General features: G+C 40.7%; 1 protein-coding gene across 4 annotated transcripts in view; it reads left to right on the plus strand.

Annotated features, from left to right (window-relative positions):
• The window catches only part of gab2 (GRB2-associated binding protein 2), a 286,643-nt gene that overhangs the window by 186,792 nt on the left and 84,072 nt on the right, over positions 1–15,779 (plus strand). The window lies entirely within an intron of this gene.

Consider the following 15,779-nt stretch of genomic DNA (forward strand, 5'->3'; position numbering starts at 1 on the left):
AGTGCGACTGTGGAATGAGCTGCAGCAGAAGTGGTACATGTGGGTTAAATTGTAACATCTAAGAGAAGTTTGAGCAGTGTCATGGATGGGAAGGTTTTGGAGGAAGATGGTATGCCATTTAAAAACTGGGGTACGTGAATTTAAATCTATGTTACAGATAGGGAAGAGACTTGATGGAATTTGACCAAATGGTACTATGTATTTAGATTATACAATCTGGAAAGGCCATTGCACAAAGTATGAGGCAATAAGAAGAGTTTGTATGAAGCTAAGGATTAAGCCTAATATTGTTCATGGGAGTGGGTTCTTGAACAAAAGTTTTAAGATATCTGCTTTACAAGATAGGCTGCTTAAAGGCCTTGAATGTTTGTGCTGTTGGTAATGCATTGGATTCAATTTACTTTTTCCATTTTGCTTTTGTCTTCAGTTGTGATCTTGATTTCACAGCAATTTTTTAGAAAGTAACTATTTTATACAAGCTAGAAATACATCCTTACTGTTTGTTTTGTAACCTTCACGCTGTTAGGATACTGATCGATGGGAGGTTTGACACCAGGCACCATTAATGCAGCTTTCATCTGCTCAGAGGGTAGTGGCTCTTTAACTATGGTTAAATGGCTTCCACCATTGATAAGTGACACTTAACAGTTTACTGAAGGATATCTAAATATTTTATGATCCAGATCATTCAATTATCCATTTGTTCTTATAAAATTATACAATAAAACAACAGGGATATAGTCCAAGAGACAAATAGAATTCCTTATGATAAATGAAGGGTTAGAACCACGTACATTGGCTTGTAAACAAAACTTTATCAGCATTCAACAAATCCTAGGGGTGAGCTTTCACTGATTGGCTACAGAGTTGACAACAGCAAGGGAATTCCATGAATTAAAGATAAATGATTTGTCACAATTCCTTGCATTAGAAACTCACAACACCAGGTAGCTGGTGGGCTTGGTTAGTAATACCCAAGACAATTTTGTTTAGAAGTAATTAGATATTGATTATTAATTTATCAAATTTAGGGTAATTACCTCCATTCTTAAGTGGATTCCACATTACAGAGTGCCGGTACAGAACATTATTGTTCCGCAGAGTGCGTCCTGCCACCCTTTAAGATCATTGAGGTGCAACAGGACCAGTCCTCTTTCTCTACATTTGTACATCATCAAACTGAAAGATCACACATGATTTCAAAGTCTTCATTGGACAAAGATGCTTGAGTCAACAAAAGGTTAGAAGAAGTTGGCAAGACTTCCAACTGATTTAGTTGTGATTCTTTTATAATATTAGGTCAAATTGCCACAATCTCTAGGAGTAAGAAGAAAGCTATCTAGAGGCCAGGCAACAGCCAAGTAATGTAAATAAATACTATGGAGTTGAAACTACAGAGAACTAATCAGCAGAAAGAAGCAATCACTCCTTAACAATGAAATTTTTCCTCAAAAATAGTAACACAGGCAACTTAATTTCAAGAATTACTAATATATTGGACAAAAGGTAAGTGCAGGTCATGATTTCATTTTGGTTTGGATTGATGGACATAAAAGTTATTCCTTTCCTAATCTTCTGACAGTGTGTTTTTTTTAATAACCATCTTAAGACAGATTTGGTTAGATCAGGGATATTTGATCTTAACTGTTTAATTATGAATAAATCTATTAAATTTTCCCATATTAAACGGAATCTGCAAAGGAAATTACTTTTCACCAGCTGTAATAGAAGCATTAAAAAACTCCATTTCCCCTCAGGCATGGGATTTTCCACATTATTTTATATAAAGTGCTCTCTAAATTATGCCAAAGGAAGAAAGCTATTAAGTTAGGCTAAAATTTTGGTGATTGGATGTGATTCAGAATCAGGTTTAATATCACCAGCATATATCGTGGAATTTGTTGTCTTTGTGGCAGCAGTACAATGCAATACAGTATAACAGAGGAAAAAGTGAATTAGAGTAAATATATAATAGTTAAATCAAATAAGTAGCGCAAGAATATTCCAGGCTGCAGGTGTACATAATGCGAGGCGAACTGAAGCTCGGTGCAACCAATGCAAGGGCTTAGTGGAGAAGGACCATGGTGAAGGGTTCTTCTCCTATTGAAGAGGAAGCCCCTCAATTATTGTTTACTATCCCAGAGTGCCGTGAGTGGTACCAATACTATTAATGTGTAAGAGAACTGTATGAAAAGCCTTGACCATGCATTGTATGTAAAGAATGATGAGACATTGAACAGTTTATTCTTGTATTTTTTGTTATGAACAAAGTTGATTTTATTTTTTAAAAATCTGTCTGGAGTAGGTTTAAACCATCAGATTTCTGCTTGAGAGACCCAGTTGCTAATGAATTGGCTCGATCATCTCTGATCAGGATCCATAGGCACTGCAGAGATCAGGATCTGCTTGTTCCATGACCGAGCAGCTTGATCAGCTGGGTATGCTTTATTAGCAAACCTCTTCATTCAAACAGAAACAACTTCAAAGTTCATGAGATGAGTCTACTCATCTACCCTATCTGTAAGCCTCATAATTTTGTATAGCGCCGTAAGATCTCCACTCATTCTCTTGTGCTCCATTGAATAAAGTTCAAACCTATTCAGCCTTCCATTGTAACTCAGGTGCTCAAGTCTTGCAACTCTGCATTCTTTCAATGTTACTGATAACTTTCCTGCAGATAGGTGACCCGCACTGCACAATACTACAAATTTGGTCTCACCAGTGTCTTATACAATTTCAATGTAACATCCCAACCTCTGGAGTCATTATTTTAATGTATGATGACCAATGTGCCAAAATCCATCTCTACATCCCTAACAACCTATGATGCTATTTTCAAGTAATTGTTGACCTGTATTCCCAGGCCCTTTGTTGTCCCGTCCACCTCAGAGCCCTACCTCTCATTATGGTAAGTCATACCCTGATTCGTCCACCCAAAGTGCAACACCTTACACTTGATTGCATTAAAATCCATCTTCCGTTTTTCAGCCCGTTTTCCCAGTTGATCCAGATCACTTCGTAAACTTTGATAGCCTTCCTGGCTGTACACTACACTCCCAGTCTTGGTGTCACCTGCAAACTTGCTGATTCAGTTTACACCATTAACATCCAAATCATTAGTATAGATGATAAACAACAATAAACCCAGGCCCAATCCCTTAGGCACACCACTAATCACAGGCCTCCAGTCAGAGAGACAACTATCTGCTGCCACTCTTTGGCTTCTTTCGCTTAGCCAATATTGATTCCAGTTTACTAATTCACCCTGAATGCCAGGCGACTTAACCTTCTGGACCAGCCTCCCATGTGGACTTTGTCAAAGGCCTTGCTAAAGTCCATGTAGAGAATATCCATTGCCTTTCCTTCATCAACATTCTTGGTAACCTCCTTTAAAAACACTCTTAAGATTGTATAGCTCTGACCTGCCACACACAAACCATGTTGACTATCCCTAATCAGGTCCCATCAATCCAAATATTTATGTGTCCCATCTCTTAAAATACCTTGCAATAATTTACCCATGATTGACATCAGACTCACTGGCCTGTAATTTCCTGACTTATTTTTAGAGCCTTTCTTGAACAATGGAACAACATTAGCTACCCTCCAGTCCTCCAACACCTCACCAGATTAAGCCACTGCAATTCCTGCACTGGATTTCAACAAGTTCCGAGGAGATACCTTGTCAGGCCTGAGGATTTACCCACCCTAATTCACCTCAAGACAACAAGCACCTCCTCTTGTCTAATCCGAATACGGTCCATCACCTCACTGCTCCTTTGTGTCAGCTCTAGAACTGTGTCTTGTCTCCCAAGTAAATACAGATGCAAATACTTCATTTAAGATCTCCCCTAGCTCTTTCAATTCCATGCATAGAGGATCAATTTTATCACTTGCTGTCCTTTTGCTCTTGATATAGCTATAAGAGCCCCTGGGATTCTCTTTCACCTTGTCTGACAGAGCAATCTCGTTGTGTTTTAGAACTCCTGATTTCTCTCTTAAGTGTTCTCTTGCATTTCTTATACTCCTTTAGTGTCTCATTTGATCCTATCTTCCTCTACCTGATATGCGCCTCCTTCCTTTACCATTGCCTCAATAACCCTGAATAATCAAGGTTCCCTAAGCCTGTTAGCCTTGTCTTTTATTCTAACAGGAACATACAGATTCAACTTTCTTAGTACTTCACTTTTGAAGGCCTCCCACTTAATAAACATGTCTTTGCTGGAAAACAACCGACCTTAATCCACTCCTGCCAGATCCCTTTTGCTGCCTTCACATTTGGTCTTCCTCCAATTTAGAACCTTAACCTTAGGACCAGTCCTACCCTTCTCCGTAATTATGATTACTTGTTCCATAGTGTTCTCCTAAACACACTTCTGCCACCTGCTCTGATTCATTCCCGAAGAAAAGACACTGTTTTGTGCTCCCTCTAATTGGGACCTATATCTATTGAGAAAACTTTCTTGAACACAAACTGTTGTCAAATTACAATGATCAATTAACCTAACAACCTGTGCTTCTTTGGGAGTGGGAAAAAATCGAAGCACTTAGAGGAAAATCACACAGTTCAAGGCAGCATAAGCAAACTCCTTTTAGACAACACCGTAGGTCAGTACTGTAGCTAGCTTATTAGAGCTGTAAGGCAGAAACGCTACTAACTGCGCCAATGGGCCGTCACTTGTGAAGAATTTGTCAACAAGTTCATTTCAAACTGCAAATATTTCATTCAGTGATTCTCTCGAGGTGCTCTGTTAATTAATAATCCACAATTTTATCTTGTATCTAAGATAAAGACGAATGAAAGAATTATCTAGAACAGAATGGGTAAACACAGCCATTCATGGCAGGGCAGTGTGTTTTCATTCAGGTTTTTCAGATAATTAACATGGTCAACAAGTAAATTCCGTTGGCCTTGGCCACCTGGCTTTTACAGATTATGGAAAATAACTTTTGAATGTCTGTTGACTGGGTGATGCAGCAGACTGGCACAATAACTTGATTGCAGTAATCTAATTTATAGGCAGCACAAATTCTGTTTTCAGGAAACCCAGTCAAACCATTTCCTTGTGCCAAGTCGAAATAAACCTTTTACTTAATGTGGGAGGTAGTAATATCACCGTCACCCTTTGATGTACATATAGTGTCATTAATCTATTTATAGCTGCTTCGCAGGAAACTTATCAAACAAAACTTGATAATGACATACACAGAAATTAGCAGAGCAGATTGAAGAGACTGTTTAAAAGAAGAAAAGGCAGACATAGACTTAAGTAAAAGATTCCTGAAGTTGATAACCTTGATAGCTGAAGAGTTGAATTGTGGGTGAGGAACTACAGTTGAGCTGTTTCATAGAGCAGGACTGGAGTAACATAGATAAAATGGACCTGAGAGTATTGCTACAGAGAAAAGCAGAGACGAGGTCCTGGAGAGGCTTAAAACAGAGAATTTTAATTCCAAAAAATTTAGTATCAAGGCTTTGCATATCATAAAGCTGATTTAGGTCAACAGAGAGTGTTGATCCAAACTAAGACGCAAGCAGCAGAATTTCATGGTCAAGCGAGTGTGTGAAGTTAAATGTTCAAGGCCAGCCAGAATTGCATTAGAATGGAGGTAACAAGAGAATAAGGTTGAAATAGAGTCAGACATGAGACAAGTGGAAATTGGAAGCAGTAATGATGGAGTGGGTCTATCAGAAGCTCATGTTGGAGTCCAATGTCACATTAGATGGTACTGGTGGCTTGGAAACCAAAACTAATCACTTTGGTATTCCCAATATTTAGCTGAGGATAATCACTGTCTAACCTACATGGGATATTAAACTCACTAAATTTAGCTGGAGTTATGAGGGCGAAGTAAAACTGAGTGGCTGCAATGTATATGTGGAAGTTAACAGTATTTTCTAGTGATGTAGCTAAGGGCCAGCGTGGAGATTAGAAAAGGAAAAACACAAAAAAATGTCAGAGTTTAGATTACTATCATGAGAAATAAGCCAGCAGGACATTTACGTTTGAATCTGGTTAATTGGTTTATTATTGTCACAGGTACCAAGTTCCAGTGAAAAACATGTTTAGCTTACCATTCATAAAGATCAATTCATTACAGCAGCGCATTGTGGTTAAACAACAACAGAGTGTAGAATAAAGTGTTACATTTACAGAGAAAGTGAAAGTGCAGTACAGGTAGATAATAAGGTTCAAGGTTATAATGAGGTAGATTGTGAGATCAGTTGCATCTTAAAATACTAGAGAACTGATTGATAGTCTTAAGGAATTGGGATAGAAGCTGTCCTTGAGCCTGGTTCTAAGTGGATTCAGGCTTTTGTATCTTGTGTCTGATGGGAGGAGAGAAAGGAGGGGATGGCCAGGTTCGATGGGCTCTCAGATCATGCTACCTGCTTTCCCGAGGCAGCTCAAAGTGTAGCCAGCGTCCATGGTGGAAGACTGGTTTCTCCAATATGCTGAGCTGTCCACAACCCTCTGCAGTTTGTTCTAGTCACGGCAGAGCAGTTGCCATACCAAGGCATATGCGTTGAAATAGGATGCTTTCTATGGTGCATCAATTCAAAATTGGAGAAGGTCAAAGAGGCATGCCAAATTTCTTTAACCTCTGATGAAATAGAGTCAGCAGTGTGCTTTCTTGGCCGTGGCATCAATGTGGTTGGACTAGGCCAGGCCCCTAGGAACTTGGAGTTCTCAGCCCTTTCCACCTCAGCACTGTTGGAGCAATTGCTGCTCTCCCCTTCCTGAAGTCGATGACCATCTCGTTTATTTTGCTGACATTGAGGGGAATGTTGGTGTCATGACACAGTGTCACTTGGCTCTCTTTCTCCTTCTGTACATCATTGTTTGAGAAGTGACTGACTGCAATATTATCCTCTGCAAAGCTGTAGATGGAGTTAGAACGGAATGTAAAAGGAGTAGAGTAGGGGCTGAGAGCACAGACTTGTGGGGCACCGCTATTGAAGATGATCATGGGAGAGATGGTGCTGTCCATCCTAACTGATTGAGGTCTGTTGGTCAGAAAGTCAAAGGCACAGATGCAAAGGGAGCTGTTGAGTTCCAGGTTCAGGAGTTTGGAGATGACTTTATTTAGAATAATTGTATCATAGCTAGACCTGTTGTCAATCAACAGTAGCCTAACTAAATGCAAGAGATCCCAAGCAACACACACAAAATGCTGGAGGAACTCAGCAGGACTGGCAGCATCTGTGCAAAGTCAACGTTTCAGGCCGAGATCTTTCATCAGGATTCATATGCCTCCAACATTTTGTGAGTAGTCTAATATAGGGTCTTTAGTGTTCAGATGTTCATTGTGCTTTTGGTAATGTGTTTTGTACCTTGGCCTGGAGGAATTTGACTGTTTCATTTGGCTGAATGATAATTGAACCTAAAGAACCTCATCGAAGCAGGGAGAGGTTAAAAATTTCTCCAAATACCTCTGCCAGCTGATCTGTACAGATCTAAGGGCACAGTCAGGGATAACATTCAGCTTTCTGCAGCTTCGCTCACTAGACCAGTGATCTTGCGTCAGCAACAGTGACTGTAAAGCTGTCAGGGTGGGTGGTGACATTCCAACCCTCTCCTATTCAAAACGTGCGAAGAATGTGTTAAGCTCATCCGGAGGTGCTGTTGTCGGCAGTACTACCTCAATTTATTTTGTGGCTTTTATAGCAAGGAAGCCCTACCACAATATGCCTCACAAGATACACTGGATAGTTAGGGGAGATCAGTGGTAGGGGAGGTGAGAGGCTTGCAGATGACTGATAGATACTTTCCCTTTTCTGAAAAAAGAATATGTTTAGCAAGATTAACCAATTTGAAATCAAAATGAGGATATGGCTGGTCAGTAATTTGGTTGGAATAGGATCAAGGAAGCTCGATGCAAACAGGCACAAAGTGCTGGAGGAGCTTAGCACATCAGGCAGTATCTGTGGAAGTGAAGAAACAGTCATCATTTCAGGCTGAGACTCTTTTTCGGGACTCTTCATAAAAACAAGGATGTAATGCCGAAGCTTTATAAAGTGCTGGTGAGGCCTCACTTGGAGTATTGTGAGCAGTTTTGGGCCACTAATCTAAGAAAGGATGTGGTGACATTGGAGAGGGTTCAAAAGAGGTTCAGGAAAACAATCACACATCAAAGTTGCTGGTGAACACAGCAGGCCAGGCAGCATCTCTAGGAAGAGGTGCAGTCGACGTTTCAGGCCGAGACCCTTCGTTAGGACTAACTGAAAGAAGAGCTAGTAAGAGATTTGAAAGTGGGAGGGGGAGGGGGAGATCCAAAATGATAGGAGAAGACAGGAGGGGGAGGGATGGAGCCAAGAGCTGGACAGGTGATTGGCAAAGGGGATACGAGAGGATCATGGGACAGGAGGCCCAGGGAGAAGGAAAAGGGGGGCGGGGAATGCCAGAGGATGGGCAAGGGGTATAGTCAGAGGGACAGGGGGAGAAAAAAGAGAGAGAGAGAAAGAATGTGTGTATATAAATAAATAATGGATGGCGTACGGGGGGGGAGGTGGGGCATTAGCGGAAGTTAGAGAAGTCAGTGTTCATGCCATCAGGTTGGAGGCTACCCAGACGGAATATAAGGTGTTGTTCCTCCAACCTGAGTGTGGCTTCATCTTTACAGTAGAGGAGGTCGTGGATAGACATATCAGAATGGGAATGGGATGTGGAATTAAAATGTGCGGCCACTGGGAGATCCTGCTTTCTCTGGTGGACAGAGCGTAGGTGTTCAGCAAAACAATCTCCCAGTCTGCGTTGGGTCTCGCCAATATATAGAAGGCCACATCGGGAGCACCGGACGCAGTATATCACCCCAGCCAACTCACAGGTGAAGTGTTGCCTCACCTGGAAGGACTGTCTGGGGCCCTGAATGGTGGTAAGGGAGGAAGTGTAAGGGCATGTGTAGCACTTGTTCCACTTACAAGGATAAGTGCCAGGAGGGAGATGAGTGGGGAGGGATGGGGGGACGAATGGACAAGGGAGTCGCGTAGGGAGCGATCCCTGCGGAAAGCCGGGGGGGGCGGTAGATGTGCTTAGTGGTGGGATCCCGTTGGAGGTGGCGGAAGTACACAATTCTTGGAATGAAAAACTTATCATATGAGGAGCATTTGTTGGCTCTGGACCTGTACCCACTGGAATTTAGAAGAATGAGGAGGGATCACATTGAAACCTATAAAATGCTGAAAGGCCTAGAGAGAATGGGTGTGGAGATGATGTTTACTATAGTCGGGTAGTCTAGGATCAGAGAACATAGCCTCAGAAAAGAGGGATGTACATTTAGAATGGAGATGAGGAGGAGTTTCTTTAGCCAGTGGATGGTGAATCTGTGGAATCCATTGCCACAGGCAGCTATGGAGGCCAATTTATTGGGTGTATTTAAGGTTGAGGTTGATAAATTCCTGATTAGTCAGGGCATGAAAGGATAGGGGAGAAGGCAGGAGAATGGGATTGAGAGGGAAATGGATCAGCCATGATGAAATTGCGGAGCAGACCCAAAGAACAAACAGGCCAATTCTGCTCCTATGTCTTATGGTCATATGGTCTTATCAGGGCTGAAAGGAAAGGGGCAAAAACTAGAATGCAAAGTCAAAATTAAATGTATTAATATTCTATAACCAAGTTTGACAAGAGTTTATAGAACATAGTTTTTTAACATTTTAAAGCAATAAAATGTGAAGAAATTTGAACATTTTCTTCATGGAACGAGCAAATACCACCAGCCAAAGAAAAGCATTTTAAGAGCATAATTTACAAAATTTGTAGAAGAAATAAGCTGAGAAGAATATGGAAATGCTGTTGAACAGTGTATAATATTTTGTACATTTCACAAGTGAAAGATACTCCATAAGTTACTTTTTAAAAAGAAATTAATAGGTCTACAACACCATTGTGTATGGTTATTATGGTAAATTATTGTTAACATTATTCTTTCAAGTGGTGCAACAAGTACTAGTCATATGGCATATATATAGTGCATGATTGAAGTGTCCTTCCACTGGAAGGACAAAGAGTGGGTTGTCACTGCTGCCTCACAGCTTCTATAGAACCAAGTTCAAATCTTACCTTGAGGAGTTTGCACATTCTAGATATGACATGAGTTTCCCTGGATGCTCTAACTTCTTCCACATCCCAAAGATACGGTGGCTGCCAGGGTAACTGGCCGCTGAAAACTGTCCCCAGTGTAGATTGGTGTCAGGGGAATGGGAGAGAAGGGGAGTTAATGAAACAAGGGAGAAAAAATTAGGATTAGTGTATATAGGTGTTGAGAATAAACTGAGGGTATTGATGGGCAAAAGAGCCTCTTTCTATTCTGTATGAGAATAATTTAGTATAACAATATTCTGTATAACAATAATTTAAAATCATTCTTAATGTATCCAGCAAACACAGCTAATGAGCACCTTAGTGTAATGTCACAGGTTTATCTTTGAATGTTTTATGAAAATAAAATTGGAAGATTGAATTGGTAGGTTTATTTTGTATATACCAAAGGAAAATGCAACTCAACCTACAGTGTGTACAGAAAAAATGCATTTGCTTAAAATTGTTATGCTTGCAGCGATGTAGCTATTAACACGTTTATCCAAAACATTTCAACAATGGCATTTCAATTATGCATACCTCAACTGTTCATAAACATTGTTTAGTACTAGTCAATGACATGTAATTAAACTGCTAGGCCTGCAATTTTCTCCCAGTTATTGCCCAATTTGTGCCGTTGTTACTACAGGAAGTGAAGTAAAATTGGTAACTGTAAGACTCCATCTCAAATTAGCAATTGATGAATACATAAGATCATAAGATATAGGAGCAGAAGTAGGCCATTTGGCCCATTCAATCATGGGCTGATCCAATTCTTCCAGTCATCCCCACTCCCCTGCCTTCATCCCATACCTTCTGATGCCCTGGCTAATCAAGAACCTATCTATCTCCGTCTTAAATGCATCCAATGACTTGACCTACACAGCTGCTCGTGGCAACAAATTCCACAGATTTACCACCCTCTGACTAAAGCAATGTCTCCACATCTCTGTTCTAAATGGACATCCTTCAATCCTGAAATACCCTCCCAAAATAAACGCAGCTCTTAAAAACTGCACGGAAATACGAACAAAAACACTTGGATAATTGACAGTGGACATCTCGCGTTATGAAAGTCAGAAGTTTCTTCCGTAGCTGCTGCTGTCACACCTTGCTCTTTGGAATCGTCATGAATTGACCTGGATGGTAGGTTAGAGAAAAAAGAGATTTGAGGCCCTCCATATTGGATGCTTCAATCTAGTTGCCCCCAATTTGTTGAAATAAGATAAAATGATTTATGTTGAAGTCAGTGAGGATGAGAGCAAAAGACAGGCAGGTGTTCAGTGCTAACACGAGGAATTCTGCAGATGCTGGAAATTCAAGCAACACACATCAAACTTGCTGGTGAACGCAGCAGACAGTCCTGACGAAGGGTCTCGGCCTGAAACGTCGACTGTACCTCTTCCTAGAGATGCTGCCAGAGATGCTGCCTGGCCTGCTGCATTCACCAGCAACTTTGATGTGTGTTGGGTGTTCAGTGCTGTCTGCCTTAGTGTGGTTGTTCTTCCTCTCCATCTCGCCCACTGCTGTAAGAGGAAAGTACAGGAGTCTTGGGATCCTTGTTGCAAGGCTGTGGACTCATTTTGTGGGGACTTTAAGGTTCATGTTGCATGTGTTTCTGGATTCTAGTTGCTCTTTTTTTTTGCTGTTTTTGAGTGGTTTGATCGGGCGATCAACGAATTCTGGCGTGACTCAGCTAAGAATACTTTGCCCTGCGGCCTGCAGTAGTGCTGCTGCACTCTTGGTTTGTTGTTTGATGTTCTATGTGTTGTCTGCTTGCTTTTGGTGTTTACGCAATTTATTCTTTCTTTCACCCGTTGGATTCCATGGCGTTTCTTTGTTTTGTGGCTGCCTGCGGCAGGACGAATCTCAGACTTGTATTCTGTTTACATACTTTGATAATAAATCTACTTTGAAACCTTGAATCTTTTGAATCTTTGAATCATCTCCTTGAGATCAAGGTTTTTTTTTCCAAAACCTTAGGGAACACAAATAAAAGCAGGAAATGCTGAAAGTATTCAGCAGGTGGTAGTGTCTGTTAAAGGAGAACAACAAGAGTTAATGGTTCAGTCAGATCACTCTTCAGAAACTAGTTTGTTCGGGAACATTGACTTTGTTTCTCCTGCCACTGAATGATGACTGCTTACAGCAGCTTCTGTTTTAGTTTTGATTTCCAGCAACTGCAGGCATTTTTTTTTTTGATTTTCAGTGACAATTTTTGGATCCACAACTTTGTCAGACTCTAGATATAGATCAGGATTGGTGATGGAGACCCAGTAAAGCTTTATCAGAACTAGGCTCTGCATGGTGTTTCCACTTCACTGAGTGACTTCATCTTATAAGATGATCTTGAAAGTTTAGTCCTGTGAGTTAAGATGCAATACCTGTCTGACTCCCTGTATATTGTCCATAAAATTAAGGGGTTTATTATTCAAATGGCCCAAGGTCACCAGTGGTCAACCAACACTCCAATCCAGCTCAAAAACAAATTCTCAAAGATTCAAAGTACATTTATTATGAAAGTATGTACTGTATACAGTAGACAATCCTCAGATTCACCCTCACATAGGCAGCCATGAAAGAAGGAAACACCACCAAACCCATTCAAAGAAAACATCAAACACCAACACATGAAAAAACGAACATGTCGCGCAAACGGCAAAGAGCGAGCGAATAACATACAGAATATTAAATGTCAAACCGCAGAATCCTTGAAACGGTCTAAGAGTGTTCAGTTCAGTTTAGCAATGAATCGTTCATTGACTGCGGGGCGCAGAGCCAGTCTGCACTGAAGTGCCCCAAACAAATCACGCAAAAGTAGCAAGAAAAGAATAACCGGAAACCAGAAACACATGTGATGTGAACCATAGAGTCCTCCAAAACGAGTCTGCAGCCAAGAGCCGCACTGATCAACCCTTGCAGTGTGAGGAAGACTCCTGCCCCTTCTTCTGGCAGCAGCAAGTGAGAGGGAGAGGAAGACGGGTGAATGCAGGCAGACTGGGCTAAACACTCGCTGGCCTTCTGCTCCCGTCCTCGTCAATTTCAGTCTTGCTCAGCTCTTCAATCATTAGGATCATGGGTTTGCGCTCCTTCTTAAGGCTGCACACTCCACTCTCAAGCTCGCTGAAATCCCCCAGAGACAGCAAAACCACTAGATTGCTCAGTCAGCCCAAAAACACATCATCCCAATGAACATTTCAGGCTCCAATTGCAGTTTAACAGTACAAGCACATCTAAAAGAAGAAGTGGTAGTTTCATGAACTGTCTGTAGGACATCACCATTGGCCACGTTAGTTGCCAATGCTGTCTTGTATTTTAACTTCTCAGAACATCTCCCTTTATCTGCAATTGTGTCTCAAAAGTAACATCAGTTGTGAGCATCCAGGAGTTATCTAGGATCAAACCAAGATAATCTGTCTGGTTTTACAATCCACACGAGTCAAGTAGATTATCAGACTTTAAAAAATGAAATTCAGTTAACACGTGTGAGAGAACAAATAAGCCAACATAACAGCTTGGATTTTCATCTCAGCTCTTCTTTGAGTGAAGAAATAAAGAAGTGAACAAGTATATTAAAATGAGGGATGGAAGAGCAAGAAAAGCTAATCATCACAAAGAAAACTGTGGAGCTAAAGACACACTGCTGGAGTAACTCAGCAGTGCAGGCAGCTCCTCCCAAGAGTATGGCGGGAGATAGTACATGGTTGATAAGCAGTAGGAACCACAGAATTGTTGTTCTAGATCAGAGGGTTTGTAGTCTCTGCTGTTTCGATTTTACTACTCTACTGTGAAATTTTCTTCAAAGTATGCCAATTTGGAAGATGTTTTCTTTGCTCTTCAACATGCAGCGTCCCAACCCATTGACTATCCTGCCACCTCCACTGATGCTGTCTGACCCACTTAGTTACTGTAATAGTTAGTTTTATGCTTCAGATTCCAGCAAATGCAGTCTCGTTATCTCACCCAAGGAAACATTAGTGGATGATTTTTGGAAGATGTAGACCACTTCAGTGAAGAAATGTAAATAGGTAGTAAAACTACCAAAGCCTCTTGCCGTTTAAAAAAAAGGCAGAAAGATTTATTTGAAAGAGTGGGAGTTAAAAAGGGCAAAAAGGTAACAAGAGGTATTAAATATATAAGGTTTGATTTTAAAATTAAAACAATGAACGCTGGCAAAGTACGATGGGGGGTGGGGGGATATGTCCTCTATCAAGGAAGAAATGTACTACCTCAATGTACCTGTGTATGGAATGACCTGTAGGAATGGCATACAGGATAATAGCTTTGCACTGTAACTCAATGCATGTGACAACAATAAACGACTTGTCAATTAGTTTTACGAAAGTTAAATCACGTTTGACAAATTTGCTATATTTCTTCAAGCAGAGTCATTAAAGGGGAAAGGCTAGAATATTGTGTCTGGGTCTTCATAATGCAGTTCAAAAAGGACCACATAAAAGGCTAGTGCACAAGATAAGAGCTTTTGGTATCATGAGAAGTGTGTTTGCATGGATTGAAGATTGAGAGTAGGAATTAGCTGGAAGGATGCAACTCATGGAGTGCCATCAATTATTTACTAATTCTTAACCATCAATTATTTACAATTTATAGTAATGACCTGGAGAAGGATAAGACTGTAAGGTTTCCAAATTTGTCCATAAGGTGAAAATTGTTGAGATAAGGATATTTGGAGTCTACAGCAGGATATGGAAAGATTTGACTGAGCGGGTGAAAACGTGGCAAATGGAGTTTAAAGTGTGAATTTAGTTTGCTGGGAGGAATCTAAAGGCAGTATGGAGAAAGATTGCGGACGAACAGAGTACAGCAAGATCGACGTACTCTGGTGCATTCATCACAAAATGTTAGTGGCTAATGAAGCCAGTGGTTAGGAAGGCAAATGGCAAATAGACTTTTATTGCAAATGGGTGGAATTCAGAAACAGGGAAATGTTACAGTCGTGCCTGAGGACACACCTGGAGAAGAATTCACTGTTTTGCTCTCCATATGACCAATAACTCTCAGGCTTCAGAGGTTCATACGAAAGTGCAAGTTTAAATCAGTATCTGTAATGAAGTTGCACTGCCCTTGGAAATTTCCTCCTGAAGTTCCTTTTCAGCAACAGCCTTCCCGTAGTTCACCCATGAAAACCTCATCGATTCAGGTTAACTGCTTTGCAAAATCAGAATCTGGAATCACTGACATATGTCAAGGAATCTGCTGTTTTGTGGGCAGCAGTCTGTGCAAGACATAAAATTTCCCCAGTTTCAAAATAAATAGTGCAAAAGACAAATAACAGGGTAGTGTTCAGGGGTTCATGGACCATTCATTCAGAATCAAAGTAAAATTTATTATCAGAGTACATACATGTCACCAGATACAACCCTAAGATTGTTTTTCTGCAGGCATACATAGCAAATCTATAAAACAGTAACTGTAAACAGAATCAATGGACAACAAGCTGAGCAAATGCAGATATAAATAAATAGCAATAATAGGAACCTGGTGGCAGAAGGGAAGAAACTTCTCCTCAGTTATAACTTAGTGAGCTGGTATGGCAACTCAACACTGAAGTGATTTGTAATTTTCCTGTAAAGTGCCGCAGAATTTGGTAATATTGGCCCAGAACACTGTAGGTGGCAAATTTATTGATGTAGTCTTGCATCAGTGTAGTATCTACAATGGAAAAACAACTCGTGT

This window comes from Mobula hypostoma, chromosome 7 (assembly GCF_963921235.1).
Source record: "Mobula hypostoma chromosome 7, sMobHyp1.1, whole genome shotgun sequence".
In the NCBI taxonomy this organism is placed as follows: Eukaryota; Metazoa; Chordata; class Chondrichthyes; order Myliobatiformes; family Myliobatidae; genus Mobula; species Mobula hypostoma.